This window comes from Malaclemys terrapin, chromosome 3 (assembly GCF_027887155.1).
Source record: "Malaclemys terrapin pileata isolate rMalTer1 chromosome 3, rMalTer1.hap1, whole genome shotgun sequence".
NCBI lineage: Eukaryota > Metazoa > Chordata > Testudines > Emydidae > Malaclemys > Malaclemys terrapin.
Window position 1 is genome coordinate 66,840,974 of NC_071507.1, and position 18,515 is coordinate 66,859,488.

An 18,515-nucleotide genomic window follows, 5' to 3' on the forward strand; every position below is an offset into this window, starting at 1 on the left:
TTACCAGATTCATACAGAGTCCACACATTGATTTTAGTTACGGATCTAGGAGAGAGCAAATTCATCAGGAGAATAGCTTCCTTATAGGTTTGGCCACTTTGTGTCATCGTGGCTCTTCTATATCTAGGTGAGTTGAGTATGTTGAGCTGAGCAGTCGTGTAGGTTTCTGTAGTGGCTTTTTTATTTTATTTTTAACAGGAGTGGGTTGTTAGCCAACTCCCAACCTCCTACCAGGTGGACTCCCTTTGGTCTCATTCCTACTCTTCGACCTGTATGGCATGGGTGGCCCCACCAGTTATACTCCTGTAAGCATAGCTCTCCCAGTCACGGAGCACAAAAGCCTTCCCATTATATTAAGGTGGGGAAGGCATAAACATATATTATGTTGAAATATGAAGTGATAGATGTGACACACTTTTATGAAAAGGATCGGGTCTCTACATACTTAGAGTACACAGAAAATTCAAACTATTGGAATGACAGGACTAGATCCTCAGCTTATGTAAACTAGCATAGTTCAACTGGAGTCCATAGAGGTACACTAATTTATGCTGGTTGAAGTTCTGACCTTTAGTTTAAATTCTGGATCATAATTCTAAGGCAAGGATTGCATTTTGTAGCAAATTATGCAGCTGCACAATTGCGGAATGCTTGGGGTTCTACTTAATTATTCTAACTACCATTTCTATTAACAGTAACTTTCTTTAACCTATAGCATCTTTCAAAAAGATGCCATATTCTTTTCCCACCTTTAAAATAAAGATGATCAGAGAAGTCATTTTCAGTGTGATTCCTACGTCCAACTGTCTGTCAAGAGCCGTGTGCAAGGGTTAGATACATTAGTACCTATAGGAACTGGTTTTTTGAAAATTAAGTCTTCATCCATATTCTTGAATCATAGAATATCAGGGTTGGAAGGGACCTCAGGAGGTCATCTAGTCCAACCCCCTGCTCAAAGCAGGACCAATCCCCAGACAGATTTTTGCCCCTGATCCCTAAATGGCCCCCTCAAGGATTAAACTCACAACGCTGGGTTTAGCAGGCTAATGCTCAAACCACTGAGCTATCCCTCCCAAACAGCAGCCAGTAAAACTGACTATTGTGGTAAATATACATATATATTTTGCAATGAAATGTGTGAGATGGAACAGTAAATAAAATAGAGATGATCTTGAGCTACAAAGTTAGGGCTGAGAATTTTATGTTGAAACTGTTTTTTGAAGGAAAATTCTGTTTTTGACTGAGCTAATTTTTTCATGAGAAGTGTCTGGTTTCTACAGAAAATGTCAACTTTTCATCCAAGAACTTAAAACACCCAAATTGAACATTCTCCCCTGCGTGCATAGGGGAGGAACATTTTCCAATCAGCCTTCAACAAACTGCATGTCCTGATTTTGATACCCTCTCTAAAGTGCAGAGAGGTTAGTGTCTGGGGTTTGATCAGAACTAATATAATGCATTGCTTTATGTTATTTCACACCCATTTTTATACCATTTGTCTCATTTTTGCTTCCAATAGCTATGGCAAAGGGCTAATATAAAATGTTAGTAAAGTGGACAACCTTTTCATGTTTCATAGGCTGAAGTCATTCTCTGCAGGGAACTGTGGTAACAATATTTTGTTATAAAGGCCACTGAATTTTTTAAAGGAAAAAACTGTATCTGGTATATTGTAAAGCATTGCTAGCATGTTAGGAACAAGGTGATAGCTATGTCTGATAATAGCAAAAAAAGGTCCCATTCACCTCAGCATCCCTAAATATCTTTTGAAAAAAATTGGAATCAGCTGAGGCTGAAATATTTTATAAAGCTCAGCAGGAAACTAGCTTCATCTGGAGCTTTATTGGAATTTAAACACTTTATTGTCTCGGATATTTCTGCCTCTGTTATGGAGAGCTCTAACTCATTTTTATCTTTTTGGAAACATAAGGGATTTTAAACGTATTTAAAAAATATTAAACTTTTTTCCAGTTGCAGCAACATATTAAGATTTGTATGAGGACATACAATACTGCCATGAACATTTATTTAATCATATGGTTTTATTAGTAGCATTCCTTCAGATCACTCATATGATGGGATTATGGACTGCATTTATTCTTTAATTGTGCTACATTTCAGCTTTTTCATCTTAGTCATCAAAGCTGACCATAAATGATAAGGGTTAGACTGTGGTTTGCGCTCCGTGCCCATGCAAGGGAGTAAAGGAGATGTAAGAACCCTCTTACCTCCCTGGCTTGATTATCTGGATCTTGAGTCTGGGTGTGCAAGAGTGCGTATGTGTATCCACTTTTTCCTCCTCCCCTTATAGCATGTGGGTAGGGAAGGCAAGGTATGGATGGAGCAATACCCTAGCTAGCGCAGTTCAGTCATGGCAGGATGTATCATTATTTACTGCTGATACAGGCTAGCAGCAAATAACTGCCCCCCTCCCCTGCAGCATGGAGTAACAGGAAGGAGGATGTTTCCTCCTGAGGCTATTCCTGGGATGGAGTGGCTTATGCACCACCCTTTGCTCAGGATTGTGCCTGAAGGCACTATCTAGTCCTAAAATAGTTAAATAACTTGGTATTCCACAAACTGTCCCTTTGACTTCAAGGTATAATTCCACATCAGAAAGGGTGGGAGAAAATGGCCTAAAGATTTCAGTGGGACTTTCACATGTTACTTAGCATTAGTAAGGCTGTGAGAACCTGGACTTTAGGTACCTAAATGAGTTGCCTGATATTCTGGAATGTTAAGCACTCACCATTCCAGTTTAAATTCATGGCAGCAATGCGTGCTTATCTCTTCTGAAAGCCAGGTCACCTAGGGCTAGTGTCCTTATGTGGCAGTGCAGGAGGGACAAAAAACATGATTCACATGAGGACAGGGCACAATTTCAGCCAAGGCACTTGGTATAGACCAGGATCAGTGCTCTAGATGCTTTCCCCAAGAGCTTTCTGGGTTTGGAGAGACAATGTATAGGCAGACCTATGTTTCCGCCAGCATATGCATTCAGGGTGGTTGGGTAGCATGCTGCATCCTAGGAAGGGATGATGCAAATTACTCTACATAGTAGAAAAAGGGAGTCCTGGGAGGCCTGTGTTCTTTTCTGAGACACAATAGTTCTAGTACTCACCCTGTGTCAGGGCAGTTACTTTGGTCTGAGCCTAAATGAAAGAGAGTTTGGCCCTTATTTGGGTACCCAAATAAAGATTTAGGGTCTAACGTTAAGCAGCCAAGCGTGAAAAGTTTGGCTTCCATGTCCAAGGAAAGAAGAAATGGTAGGTTTCTCATTACTGATTGCAAAACAAACTTAAAAGATTTAAATTTAACTTAATTATTGCATTTATTTTTACTGGGTGGGTTGGGAACAGTATACTATGTTACAAATATTTCTGAGTGGAACTATTGTAATATATAATGAAAATATATGGTACTATAAAACAGCTGTGACTCATACATTATAAACATCCAGACCTTTGAGGCATATGTGGACAGACCCTCCCAATATTTAGAGGTTAACCCATAATTTATATGAATGTACAATTAATTCAACCATGGTCCTAATCCTGGTCTGAATAGGATTTCTGCCACTAATTTCAATGGAGCATGATTGAGCCCTCTATCTGTGTTATTTAAGGTCATTGCCAATGCAAATTCATTCATTTTGATTGGAAACAATATTAAATAATTCCCCCAAATTCTGAAGTTAGTTAACTGGTAAGAAATATAGTTCTTGGGGGGAAAAGAGTTCGTTAAGTGGCTGTCATTTGCAGTGTATCACAGTGTAAATGCTATCTCCAGTTCACGTTAAGAAAAACTGTCTAAAATAATTTAATACCTAAAGACTTATATTGAATGGAAAGGAACTTAATGTTAACAGAATTATACACCAATATGTTTACGATAAAATAACCAGTCTTGTCAATAAATTGCTCACACTGGGCTAAATTTTGCCACGGATACCGCCCAGAATGAGCATTGGGCCTCACTAAAGAGTGTGTCCTGGTTGGACCAGCGTAGGGGGAGGAGATTGGAAAGCAATTTGAGGTACCATATTTTGGGGTGAAGCATCCTCTCCGCCAGTTCATAAGGACAGCTCATTCCTCTGGTCAGTATAAAGGGAGCAAAAGGGGAGCTATTGCTCTACCTACTTCTTGCCTGATTTCAGGCCAGTTGCTCCAGTACAGAAGCATTTTAAGTAAAACCCCTCCTGTCCTTCAAACCCCAGCTGTAGTTGTATCCTTGATTTTCAGGGACCACTCAAGGCTGGAGAGAGGACTCCTTATTCCCATCTATTGCTTATGCAGCTGCACAGTAGAAAAGCACAACCTAACTTTGTGCAACTGGTCCTGAATAGATATGCGTAACAAGGACACAGTCATGCTCACTACAAATAATAATAAAAAAACCCAACAACCTTTTCTCAAGGTGTAAGATGAGATCCCAGAAAAATATGCCAAATATCATAGTTACTTTCTATAAAGTATTGTGTGTCACATCTCCAGCTAAAGCTGAAATAAATTATTTAAAAATGCAGCTGTGCTGACCGTGCAGTAGAACAATTGTAAAATGTCTCTTTGTGTCCCGAGATAGGCATCTGACTGAAAGCTATCAAAATTTCAGAAGTGCTCAGTCACAGACATAATAATGCTATGCTTGCCTGTATGATGAAAATTGCTGTGAGAAGCCTGCTAAATCTCAGTAGATGGTATCATGGGTAATAACCTTGACCAGTCAACTTCTTTCTAACATGGTATGTTCAGATTTAGATGGGGTAACTCAAGGGTATCAGGTGGAGTATATTTCTCTTGAAGTACAGTAAAACAAAAGTAGAGATTACTTGAATGCTCTCTATATCCTGACTGCTGTATAGTTAGTGCACTTGGGAAGGACTCCAGTAAACAAAACAGATACAATTGTTAAGTGAGCTAAGTCTGTCCTCCTTCCTGTCCTTTTGAATGAGATTCAAACGTAAAGCTAAATTCTCACACAGCTTGTGTAAATGGGGTATGTGGGGTAGGAACTGGAATCTCCAGTCTGACGAGGTTCTCTGTAGTATCTATTGCACAAGCTAGGGAGGGGTAGTGAGCACAGCCCAATACTACCCCCTGTAGTTGGGTTGCCATTCACTCTAGTGTCCAGGTCTGGGAACATAGCTCTCACTGCATCGGATACTCCCTTGCTGCTACGTCTGCAAAAGTCTTTCTTTGGGTAACCCAGCCCTGGCCAATATTTGGTCCACCCTCTCCAGGGTTATGAAGTCTGACAGGAACACTGTCCAAATACCATCTCCAGATTATATTGAATAATCTAAAACTCAGGGCTCTGTGCCACTAGAACACTGGCTGATAGGGGAACCTAAGCCTGCCCAATACATGAGGTCCAGTCCAAGGACCCTATAACCAGCAATCAAGGTCCTCACTCCCTGTTCCTCTAAGCTACTTCCACAGAACCTATCTTCTCTTGCCTACTTCTGGGTCTACTACTGGAGCTTACTTTACTCCCTGGGACTATTTCACCCTCCTCTAGCCTCTTGCCAGACTCCTTACACCAGAGCAAGATCTCAGGATTTACTCACCTCTTAGTTAGTTAGTTAGTCAGTCTGTCTGTCTGTCTGTGACCACAATCACTTTCCCCTACAACCCCTAGGTGCTCAGTCTCCTGGCTTTATACTGCTGTCCCAGCCCTTCCCCAGCTGGACTTCCCTTTCACAGCTGATGCCAGGTACCCTAATTGGCATCTCAGGCCCTCATTAACCCTGACATAACTGATGTGGGGTACACACCCATCACACTTCCTATACAGGTTTTGTAGCTGTGGATCAGTACTGTGTGTAGACTATGCCTCTACCATTTCCCTTGGCCTACAAACCCCTCTTTCATGCTGCTCCATGGCAATCTTGAGGGTGCAAAATAACCTTATTGAAGCTCTAGCATGTCCTTTGCATTTGAGGATTGAACATGCCTACAGAAAGGACCAGAGGGTTTGAGTCTCAGTATTTAAAGTTACAGGTATTTTCATTTCCACAAAATATGAATGTGAGAAAATTACACGTCTGGCAATTCTTCTGAAATGAAGATTGCCCACACTCTAGAACAGGTCACTCTGGGCTGTTTGTTTGAATTAGTGTGCAGATTTTGAAATATATAACAGCAATAATCTGTGACTGACAGCAAACTTTGAGAAGTTTGTGCTCCACAAGTTATCCATTACTTTGGGGGAAAATCTGAGGTTTTTATAACCCATATCCCAGGCCTCACTGTGTGTGGATCCTAACTCTTCCACTGGAACTTAGGGCACTATTTTTTTAGAACTGCAGTCTGAAAATATCTCCAAACAAACTTGTTCACAGGTTCCCTTCATGCAATTGACACTTCTCATCCTATCATATTGTTATGGCTGGCATAGTTACACATATTCTTCCAAGTACTTTTTCTCAGTGTGTGAACAAATCTTCAGTCTTGGGAAGACATGCTATGCAGTTGCTGGCTTTTACCATGAAAGTTTCTGTGTAGAGGCAGTGGTCCTGGGCAAGGGAGCTGTATGAACAGCAGCAAAGTTTGCTTTCTGTCATAGTTTCTGATTACAGTCAAATCTTGAAGCAGAGGTGGGAAACAGGCATTAGTTTTGGGCTGAGATTCCCCCCAAAAAGGGCTGCTTGCTGCTGTTTGACTCTCTCTGTTCCAGGAGTAGCATCTGCCTGTGAGTGTATGCAAATAAAACCAGTTACACTTTGCACATACCTTGACTCTGTGTGGCAAGCCAAACTGCAAGGTCTCAGTCATGGGGTACTGCCTGGCAGAGAGGCAAGGCTAGTGTAAGAATGGGATACTGGTGTTTGAAGAAGGGACAACAAAATAAATGACCCATTGCCTCCTAATGACTTGATATTTTCTACCTCAGGCCTTGGAAATAGCTGGAATTTATCAATTGAGGTTTACTCTGCTTCAGGTAAATAAACTGAAATGGTGCAGACCTTTTGCATATGCTTGTCTACAAGGGGTTCTACGCCCATGTAGCTATAGCAACTGCTGAGTCAGGGCTATTCTGAGTGCATAGAAAGCCTTAAAAGTTTGTCTTAACTACAGTAGTTTTCTCCTACTTTCCCTTGTGGTGAGAGAAGTCTATCTACAGTAGACAGCAATTCCAGTGTGAATAATGACTATACAAAGGCGGATTAAGCTTTTGTGGAGCCCTAGGCCAGAGCGAGTGGGGGTGCCCCTCCCCACCCCTTCTGCCTGCAGTCCTGCCCTGCCCCCCATTCTCCTGAGGGGAAATGGGATCCGGGCACAGGGGCTTGCCCCGCCCGCCCACTCTCCCCAGCACTCCTGCGCGGGACCGGGGCCGGGGTGCGAGAGTTTCACCTGCTCACTTGATGCTCCTGCCCGGGAGTGGGGTCAGGGCACGGGGGCTTCCCCTGCTCCCTGGCAGGAGCGTCTGGCAGAGCAGGTCAGGGCGCAGGGGCGCCCATTTTTCCAGAGGCCCCCAATTGGCTGGGGCCTCGGGCATGGGCCCCGTTGACCCAGTGGCTAATCCACCACTGCAAATACTCATATTCACATTGTGTGAACATCGTCATTTGCACATATTCCCAGGAAGCACAGCACTTTCTCAACATCAGTGGGATCCAAAAGCCGTTTGCATGAACATTTGCAGTAAAATGGGAGTATGAACACAGACAAATAGAAATGTGACACAGAATTCACAACTGTGTTTGTGAATTGTGTCCCATTCTTTATGTATTCCTACTGTACAGTGTGCCCTGTAACATTCTTACTGTTTGTAATGTTGCATAGAAAATTCCTGTGTATTATATTAGCTGTTCTATTATTTCACAAATAATTTATTAGACTATAAAGAGAGACCATATTTTAAGGAGGAAGCACATAGGCAGAGTAAAGGTTGAGCTTTCCACTTTACATCTGCATTTCCTGACATTTGAATGCTTGATTTATCAACCTTAATGTTACATTAACATAGGCATATAATTCCCTAGGGACTCCTTAAGGAATGGAAAAAGAAATTCTGAAGATAACTAGCTTGTCAAATGTTGTAAATTCTGTTCTCTGCACCTTGCACAGCTCCCAAGGAGGGGGCAGACTGTACTTTGCTGCTGCACAGGTGTGCAAGGTGGGTAGGGTGAGAAGATCCCCTGTTCAGCAACAAGTCACAACTGTAGTCCTTATGCTCAGCTAAACACAATTGGTCCCTTTCTGCATGCACCCTTAAAATAAAAGGAGAGGGTCAGGGAGAAGGGCCATTGCCTCACTCCTATCCATGCACCAGACAGAGGAGTTGACTAGCCAGGCAGTAGGGAATATATTACAACCTCTTGAGGGGTACAACTGGCAGGACACCCAGCTGTGTGCCAAGGAGTGTGTATCTGGGATGGTGAGTGTTTGCCCGGTTCTCAGTGTAGACCTGTCCCTAACTGGCATGACAATACTTTTTTATTGTTAGCATTATTGTTTATCTGGCAATGCCCAAAGGCCTCAGCGTGCTAAGTATAAATAAATAAAATGACATGGGCCTTACTCACAGAGCTTTGAACAACAAGTGAACACTTAAGAGCAGAGCACTTGGGGCTTTATCCAGTAGGGTATTGCAGATTGTGGCACTCCCTCCCATTGATGTGAATGGGAGGCAAGGAAGTTCAACACCTTTTAGGAGGAGCTCATTGTCAATTCAGATTCAGTAGACTCCTAGCAAAAGACTAGCCAACACCAGATCCACACAAATCAACACACCTCCCAGTTACTACCAATCAATATGCCATTTATTTCCTATTGATTTACAGTGAATTTAGGATTTTCTTTGTTTCCTCGTAGCCAAATTCCTCAGTCCCCTCCCATCCATTCTTCAGAGAGCTTAGTTTACTGAAAAAAGAACAGGAGTACTTGTGGCACCTTAGAGACTAACAAATTTATTAGAGCATAAGCTTTCGTGGACTACAGCCCACTTCTTCGGATGCATATAGAATGGAACATATATTGAGGAGATATATATACACACATACAGAGAGCATAAATAGGTGCTACTCTGAAACCTAGTTTACTGAAGAAAGTCCTGCAGATAAGTACTCCAGTATCTGACTCAAACTCTTCTAATTGCATCTGTTTATGGTGCATTTGGTCCGTAAAATTTTGCTTAGGAACTGACAGCTGCGTATGTGCTGATCTTTTTAAAAATGGCTCTGCAGAATTTTTCTGGTAGTACAATAGCATACATTCTGATAACCAAGCACAAATGGAATCAGAGAGATATAGCATTCTTCCTTCACCCCATCCTTCAGTCATGCTCTTTTAAAATTTAATACCATCTGTCCTGTAGCACCAGTAAATGCTGGTAGCAGATTTGATGTGCTCCACCAAATTTACCTGCAAGAGGTAAACTGAGGCCTGATAATCAAAACTACCAGCTGTGACAGTCTCCACACAGTAGAGAGTTTTTTTTACACTTGTGTTATTTTGGAAATAGTTGTGTTGTTTGACATCTGCACCACCTCAGGCCAATGCCAATAAGCGGCTGTGAGCTCTAAAACCTGATTAACTTTTTCCATAACAACCTATTTGCCAAAGGGAAAGCAGACCACATGCAGGGGTAGAAGAGAACTATTGCTGGCACATAGAAATTGCCTTGACAAGCAAGGCATTGGTTAATGATAGCATCAATATTGGAGACTAGTTTGGTTTCCAAAAATGATTACGGGCGAGAACATTTATTTTCACTAAACCCCAACAGTTTTCATGAAATTGTGTTGGTACAGTAGTTGCTCTTGAAACACTGGAGCTCTATATGCCTGAATGCCCCACAACAGAGCCAGTATGTCTACAGTCAATTTCAACATTCCATCTGGCAATTATTTTCTTAACTATTTCATTATCCCAGAGCCCCAAAAAAGAATACTTTGCACTTACATAGCAGCACCTATCATACGATGATCTCAAAGCACTTCATAATAATATCTTGCTCTGACACAGCACTTTTCATCAGCAGGTCTCAAAGCACTTTACAAAGGAAGTCGGTTTAATTATCCCCATTTGATAGATGGGGAAAACCAAAGCACAGAGAGAAGAAGTGACTTACCCAAGGTCACCCAGCAAGCTAGTGGCAGAGTCAGGAACAGAACTCAGGCTTCCTGGGTCCCATTTCAATCCCCTATCAATTAACTCTCTAATGTCTTATTAGTCTCACAAACTCTGGTGAGTTAAGGAAATCATATTATTTCTTTTTATTGGTGAAGAAACAGAGGTAGTTTCTAACAGATAGGTCCACAGCTCAATTACATTTATAAGTGGAGATACTAACTCTGTAACTTCACAATATATCTGAATATGTTTCTACAGAATCATACTGTATTATGAGACAAGCCAGGTACATCCTATAGAATAACTAATTTATTCAACAAAGTTTACTTCTTTTTCTGTTCATTAATTGTCCACAAACAGATTACTCAGGTTTTCTCAGCTTGACTTGTTCAAAATAACTCATAAAATAATTACTGCAGATCATTGTTCTCTGCAATTCATTGTGAATATGCAGAATTTGAAACGTCAGCTGTTTTGATTGTTTAGAAAGGACACCTTGTATACATTTTTTCCTGAGTGGGTGGGGATCAGTCCTAAAATTAGGTTTCCAGTGCAAATGCACACATTTACATGTTAAAAATTCTCTGATAGTTACAGAATATTCTGTAATAATCTCAGACACTGGAAAGACTTACGCATGGGTTTAACTTTATGAACCACAGGTAGTTCCTTGATAATGAGACTACTCACAGTTAATAAAATTAAGCCTATGCATAAGTCTTTGTTGGGCTCAGGGCCTTAAACATGAATGTTTAAGTGATCATTTCTGCCCATAGGATCATTTGTTAAAAGATTTGTGGAACATAACACAAAAGAGATATGAACTCAGCTCAAGAAAACATAACACAAAAGATATATGAACTCAGCTCAAGCCATTTTTTTTTAAATGTGAGTGAATATAAATGAAAAATATTTTTAAATTGTTCACTTGGCTAAAATAGAGAATTTGTCTGGGCCATCGCTGTGCTGTGTTTCTAATTGGCAAGGAACATCTCACATTCTTAAATGCTCTTGCAATATTTCCCCAGTGTTCAATATGACAGAAACTGGATTTTCTTAGGGGTGAATGCCCAATTATCAAATTGCATAAAAGCCAGCATATCCTCTGTTTCTTGCTGGTCTTATATAGCATTATGTATGATATGAACATGACTAGAACATTCAGCACATTTCTACAAAATGTTAGAAAGCAGACTGACAAACTTAATTCCCCACTAATATATCCAGCTGAGATTGGATTTATTGAAGTGAGATGAGATCCAGTAAAGGAAGAGCTGCATTGTGGTAACATAAGAAGTCTTGATTTAAAATCTGATCCTGTAAGGTGCTCATCACATCGTTAGAGTATGATGAGTACCCATCCCTAATCTCCCCAGCATCAGTAGCAGTCAGGGATGCTCAGGCTTTCTCAGGGGTGCTCCAGTTTTGTGCTGCCAACATTTTAGCATAGGGTACCTTCAACAATTTTTCACCTCAGTTACTGAGACAATACTCCCTGGGTAAAGTATTCTACCTTCCAATAAAATAAAATAAAAATCAGCAATTCCACCCTCTAATCTTCTCCATTTCAATCCATCTGTCGTTTCATCTCTACACGCATATTTATCATCCCTTTCATTTCTACCCCTCCAAACCCATCATACTTCCACCTCCCCAAGGGAAGAGATGGTGGATTAGAGTAGCTGCAGGATACCCACACAGCCCAACAGCAGCTTGGTTCCGCCTCCACTCTCCTTTCTTCTCATTAACTGGTGGAGAAGCTGGGGGGGGGGGGGGGGGGGCTCTACAAGATGTGCCCCTTGTACACTGCAGGAGGCATTGATGGAAGATTCTGGAGAGGAGTACCCCTTGCTGCAGCTGCTGTGGCTGCATGAATAGCAAGCTCACCTATGGCATAGAATCTGCCTGAGTGAACAACCAGGGTTGAAGATTTTAACAAGCAGAGCAGGCCTCAACAGTTTGGGATTAGCTTCCTTTGGCAGAGTTCAGGAAGTGAATACCTATTGCATTCCGGGGGCCGGCAGTGCTTGCAGTGTGAAAAGGCAGCAGCGGAGCCAACGCTTCTCCACAAATGTAATTGCATCCTATCACCATCAATTAACAATCACAGTATTACATGCAGGACTGGGCTGAGGAATTTGGGGTGGGTTGGTAAGACAGTTCTAGACAGTTCTACACAGTTGCCTGCCTCCTGTGTAGAAATAGAGCCCAGCTGCTTCTTCCTTTTAACTTTAGCTATCGATTACAGTGGAACGTCTCAGGTTTTTCAAGACTATATTTGTAAGGAATAGGATAGGGTTAGAAACTTTCTTTTTTGGAAAACTGAAGATGAGCATCTGCACTAAGGAAACCAAATATTTCTGTTATCCAGGGGCTCCTGCAGCTCATTAACAGAGTCCTCATCACCTTAAAGCAGCGGTCTCTTAATGTAGTTAGTTAGCCTCTCTACCATGTCATTGGATGCAGAGAAGCTATTCAGTCATGTAAACAGCAAGTATTAGAGTATTTTAATATAAGTCCATTATTTCTCAAGAGAATTAAGTTATTTTGTGTTGCTTGAGAGCAGCAGTATAGTATAATGCTGTATTACTTCACAAATCTGTGTTGAAATGACACATTCATCAGAGATGTCCCCTCTCCCTTTTCTGATTTATTCTAGCACTAGATCCTCTAGAATTAGCTGTAAATGTATCCTCGGCAATTGCATGAATTAATGTTGCTTATGAGGCCCAAATCTTTTGAATCACTGAGCATCCCTGGAAAGGGGCAGAACACCCTCATCTTCTATTGTCTACAGTTTAAATTGATGATGACACTTTGCTCATTGCAGAAATTACTCAGCTCAAAGAATTGCAGGACTGGGCACATAATGAATTCATAGTTCTATTCTATGCACTCAAGCCATATTACCAATAAGAAAATTACAGTACATTTGGTGAGAAGTAAGAAAGAACATTAACAATATTGCAGGCCGGATACTCAGCTGGTAGTGTGAGTCAGCTTTGACTTCAGTGGAGATATGTCTATTTGCATCAGCTGAGGATCTATCTGGCTTTGAAATGTTAATGGCTATCAACTCAGATGAAATAGTTTGAATATATTGCTAAATAATGGTTCTGATGCTGTGGCAAGAAACAATATTACACCACTTATTATTCAATTTATATAGCCATGTGTGAGAAATTAAATCTGTCACTATGGGGAAGAGTTCAGGCTGTCAAAATGGTAATAGCAACTAAACTCAATTACCTATTTTCTATATTACCCATAGTGATTCCCAAGAAAATATTAAAAGAAATTGAGATTATCTTGTAAAAAAAAATTTTTGTGACATAACTATTGCTGTAATTACTTTAAAAAAAATCTATAAACCTCTCTGGGAAAAAACAGCTAGAAAAATTATAAGAACCACAACTGTTTTTAGGACTAAGATTAACTAACATTGATTGTGACCATATGTTGTCCACTCTCACTGATACAATAATACCTAAACACACTCTTCTATACATTATCCTTACATGCAACCTTGGGATGTATATGGACTGCAACAGATAAAATATTGGAGTGGGGAGGGGAAATTGGAGTGGAGTGGTGCTACATGGGGAAGGGCCCAAGGAGGTTTCTCCTAGTTATTCACCCAGCCTGAAAGTCACAGTGAGTCACAGTCTCCACTGTTCACTGTAGAGCATAGTTCTTAGGCCCTATCTCTCCATGAGCATATCCTAGGACAGTGCAATTCTGCATCTCCTCCTAGTCAGCGTTGTAACAAATTGGTTCAATCCGAAGGGATGTTTCTAAAAGTGTCTAAGCAGTGTAGGAATACTGGTCCTTTTCAATGGGCCCCTTTCAACTGAAGTTGTAACCTACTGGGCAGAGGATAAGGTATCAATGGTAGTCATTCCATTCTGGGACTGAAAAATATTATCAAAGGAAAAAGTTCAAATCCTATACTATATGTAATAGGGAAATTAAGGCTTTCTTCTCCTGTACTCTAGCACCCACAAAATCACACCCATCAGAAATATTTCAGGTGGTGGACAGCGTGGTGAATACAAGCTGACATTACCTGGAAAAAGTTGATTCATTCTCATTCTAATAAGTGCCCCAGAGGAGTTGTACTTCAGTTGCCTCATGTCCACATTGTCCTCTACAGGCCAGGCTCCCTGGCCTGACTACATCTCCCATGATGCACCATAGCCAGGGCCTCCCATGACATGCTGCCTCCCCTATTAAAAAGGGGAGATGGTAGTGCATTATGGGTGATATAGCCCAAACAAGGAGCCTAGCCAATAGTGGAGAACAGGAGCCTGAGGCACTTGAACTACAACTCTCACGATGCACTGTGAGAGAAATTCCAAAATCAAAATATTTCATTTTTGAACAAAATCTTATGTTTTGACTGAAACATGTTGGTATTCAAATTTCTATCAAAAAATCTACATTTTCTGCAAAAGAATTAGATGAAAACTTTTTCTCACTTTCATTAAAACTTTCTGCATAAAAATAAATCTTTTTTGGCTAGCTCTACTTACAATCTAAAGACACAACTGATGAGTGAAACAAACAAATGGAAGGGGTAGGAGGAAAGGGTAACAGTCAAATGACCATGTTCTTACATAGGCTAACTGTATGCAATAGTTTTGTATGCACAACTCAAAGGTGTAATAAGCCATCTAGTAGTAATAATATTAGCTCATCATCTGCCTTTGCTATTAGATGGCAGTTTTCCATAGGTCTGTTCTAACTTATATCTTAGGCGCATCCCAAGGAATCACCTGAGAGCCCAGAATATGCAGAGCACAAAACACTCCAACCACACCCCAAAACTCCCCTTTCCTTTCTTCTGGAACCAGGGGCTGCAAGTGGGAGTTGGCATAGGGTCATTCCATAACTTTATACCAACAGGGAATCTCCTATGTTGGAGGCATTCCCAATGGGAACATCCAACCAGTTTCTGGCTCCTTTGTGCCACCAGAATGGCAAAGGGACTGGAGTGCAGCTGAGTATCAGAGTCTCTGATCTTACTGACCTGAGCTTGCATCAGTTTATAGTGAACATTCACACTGCACATAACTGATCATTCTCAGAGCTGCAAAGGAATCATGCTGAGGACAGTGTTGCTATTATGTTGCTGTGGGAACCTTACCTTGAATTTCCTGATTGCTTTGGGTTTAAATTCTCAATTTTGCTGTTGTACTGACTCATTTTGGATTAAATATTTTATTCAATTCTCACATAAATCATCTGTAAATAAAAGTTGAGGAAAAAGCTAAGTTTAATCTACAAAAAATGCATTTGCTTATGGGCAGAAATGATGAGGGATGGATGATGGTGTCACAGAATGTTTAAGTTATGTAAGAGTTAGTATTTTTTTCAGATCTAGTTCATAAAAAAGCCACAAGCAAATCAAAAGGAACAGTAAGATCAAAAAGAACCCATTAAATTCTGAAGCTCTCAAACCTTGATGATGTTTTTTGCTCTAGCACAACTAAATAAGTTACTACTGGCTTGTAAAGCCATCATTGAAAAACTGATAATATTCTGCAGGGTAAGAAAAATACCAAGAAAGTAATGAATGCTTTACTAAGTCTGTAAGGCAAATTTGATAAATCCAATGACATCTCTGTTTTGAAAAAAGCTGGTATTAGATTGTGGTTATGCATGCGGGATTCCCCAAATCCACCACAACATATTCTTTTGTCTTCCAGATTCCTTTATAGCAACTCAATCGAACTTGTAACATATCATGTATGGATAAACCATGGCTACTTTCTTAGCACTGGTTTGTCCACATAAAATCTGTCCCATGTAAATGGCAGTACACAGCTGTGCTGCCCCAGGAACAGTGCAGGGAAGGAATCAGACCTCAGAGAGCTCTAAGGTGCCTTCTTATTAATCATTAGACATGGAAGGTAATCTGATCATGGTGGTGCTTAAAGCAAGGGATCAGGATTGAGGGGACCTGGGACCTAATCATAACTATCTGTGAATCACTCTGTGACCTCAGGGAAGTCACTTATCCGCGCTATCTCTTTGTTTCTCTGAGTGTAATATGTACATAATAAGATGGCTGGATGAAAGCCTCATTTTCTTTGCTTTTGGCATTTTGTCTTTTCTATGTGCATTTTGGAAAATTCTGCTAGCAGACTGCTTGGAAATTCTAAGTACTGGAGCCATTCAGAGCAGAGAGATGATGGTATTGAATCAGTGTAAGGAGATTTGCATATTCATGATAGTTATTAGGAAATAACTACTGAAGGCTACATAATACCCTCAAGGCACAGCCCTGGAGACTGTGTGGAGCTGCTCCCAAGGGGAGCACCAGATATATTCTGCATCAGAGAGGAAGACTACAACATCAACAATGAGGATATATCCCTGCCCTGAATAGCTTATAGTCTAAAAGACATTGAGAAGGCAGGATGCACTGAGAAGCTCAGAGGAAAGAATAAATAAATATATAGTAATTTCCTTGCAAACAGGAAGCACCCTCAAGTTATCATTACTGTATATTAGGCTGTGTAAATGATCAGCCTGGTGGTGTTTCTTCCTTTAAGTACTCTGAGCAATGAATTGTTCCATAGAAATTTTAATTGGAAAAGCCAGACAACTGCAACCAAATGAATCTAACATATTCAGAACCCAGGAAGTGTTGTATGGATACAAAATAATGGGTGGTCTTAGGTTGGTTTTTTAAAAACCTTCTCCCCACTCACCCACCCCCATTTTCTTTTTCAATTTCAGAAGTAATGTCCATAAGCAGTGCCAAGAGTTTTGAGCAAGATCTTAAATGTGGTTAGGGCCCAATTCTACATATTAAGAAAAAGTCAGAAAAGTATGATTCCATTTTCTTAATGTAAAATACAGCTTTAAAATGTTCCCAGCTGCAGTGAAAGAGAAAGTGCAGTGTTGCCGGGAGACAGATATTTAATGGAGCAGGAATTATGGGAAGAGGAGTCAGAGAATGGCTTCAGCTATCAAGAAAGAACATAAACGAGGAAAAAAGAAAAAATATGTATTAATTAGAAGTTAAAATAAGTGTAACTTCATATTCCAGTTTATATTTCAGTACTGATGTTTAAATACGAGTTTCATTACTTTCATTTCTGAACTATTCTGATGACCTTTGAGGGACCTTGGAGTTAGCCCATTTTAAATTGAGTTTAAAAATCTTTTTATTTTAGAAAGTCTTCAGCATGGCACATTTATTTGATATTATACATTTTATGTGCTCTTCATATTTTTATCTGTTTTTATCATGTTTTATGTAAGGTACCTAGAACTTAATTTTATTTCTCAAGTGCCTATCTATCAGTTCTTATTGTTGGGGAACAATATATTTTCTTTTAAGAAAACATTTCAAAGCAACTTTTTATCTTCTTTTTTAAAAAATATGAATTATAATTTTTAACAATTGCAAGGACATGTTAGTGTCTTGTATAATTACAAGACACACCAGTATGTTTTGTGCACGGGTATTTCTTCTTCTTTGTTGTTTGCAGAGCCCCTCATTCAGTCTCATGCATGCAAAGAATTATGACTATGAGTTGCGTTATGATTAGAGTATTACATCTAATATGTTAGCATAATACAATTAGGTTCTTTACCTCTGTAATTTCCTTATTGAGATTTCTAGTCCCTCTACCAACCAGTGCTTGATTGTTCCCAATTGTACCTTTACTAATATTTTGTCTAGTATAGTTGTAAATATGTCAAGCGATGGAACTTTCACCACATGCCTTGGGAGAAAACTTCACAGCCAATGCAAAGATTACTGCCCAGGGCTTTTATTGCAACTGTGACCTTGTTTTCCACCATGCAGGGGTTCTGACTAGTGATCCACAAATTCATGAACGTACTCTTGGCACATTTAGGTGCAAGGGAGCATTGGTCCAACATACTGTAGGATCTGAAAAGACCATTTTTGATATCTGCTGTTTTAGTTGTACTTTAAGAAATCTCATCTTCCTAACTGATGCTTGCCTGTTATTCCAATTATTTCTACACTACTAATAAAAATGGGCTAGGGAAATAATACAGATTATCACCCCACCCTTTAATTATTATAACTATCAGTTATTAACATAAATGTTCATAGCCCTATAAATATAATCAATACTTTTGCATAACAAGCTTGTTCCTTGACATGAAGAGATTCCCCTACTTAAGTACATCATGACAAACAAACTCAGCACAAGATACAGGAGGAGGTAGAGATTTTTAATGAGGAGTTGTAGGGAGGAAGATATGCTTAAAAAGTTGGGTCTTAGTGATGGTTTGACAGGACAGTAGAAAGTGTTTGGAGGATAAAAATGGGGAAAGTGTGCTGGTGCAGCCGGTAGCATAATAGAAGGCATGATTTTGTTATTGGGAAAAAGAAACAACATTAGTTCTGTATGAAATCTTGGCTCATAATCAAATAAAAAAAAATCCTGTTAA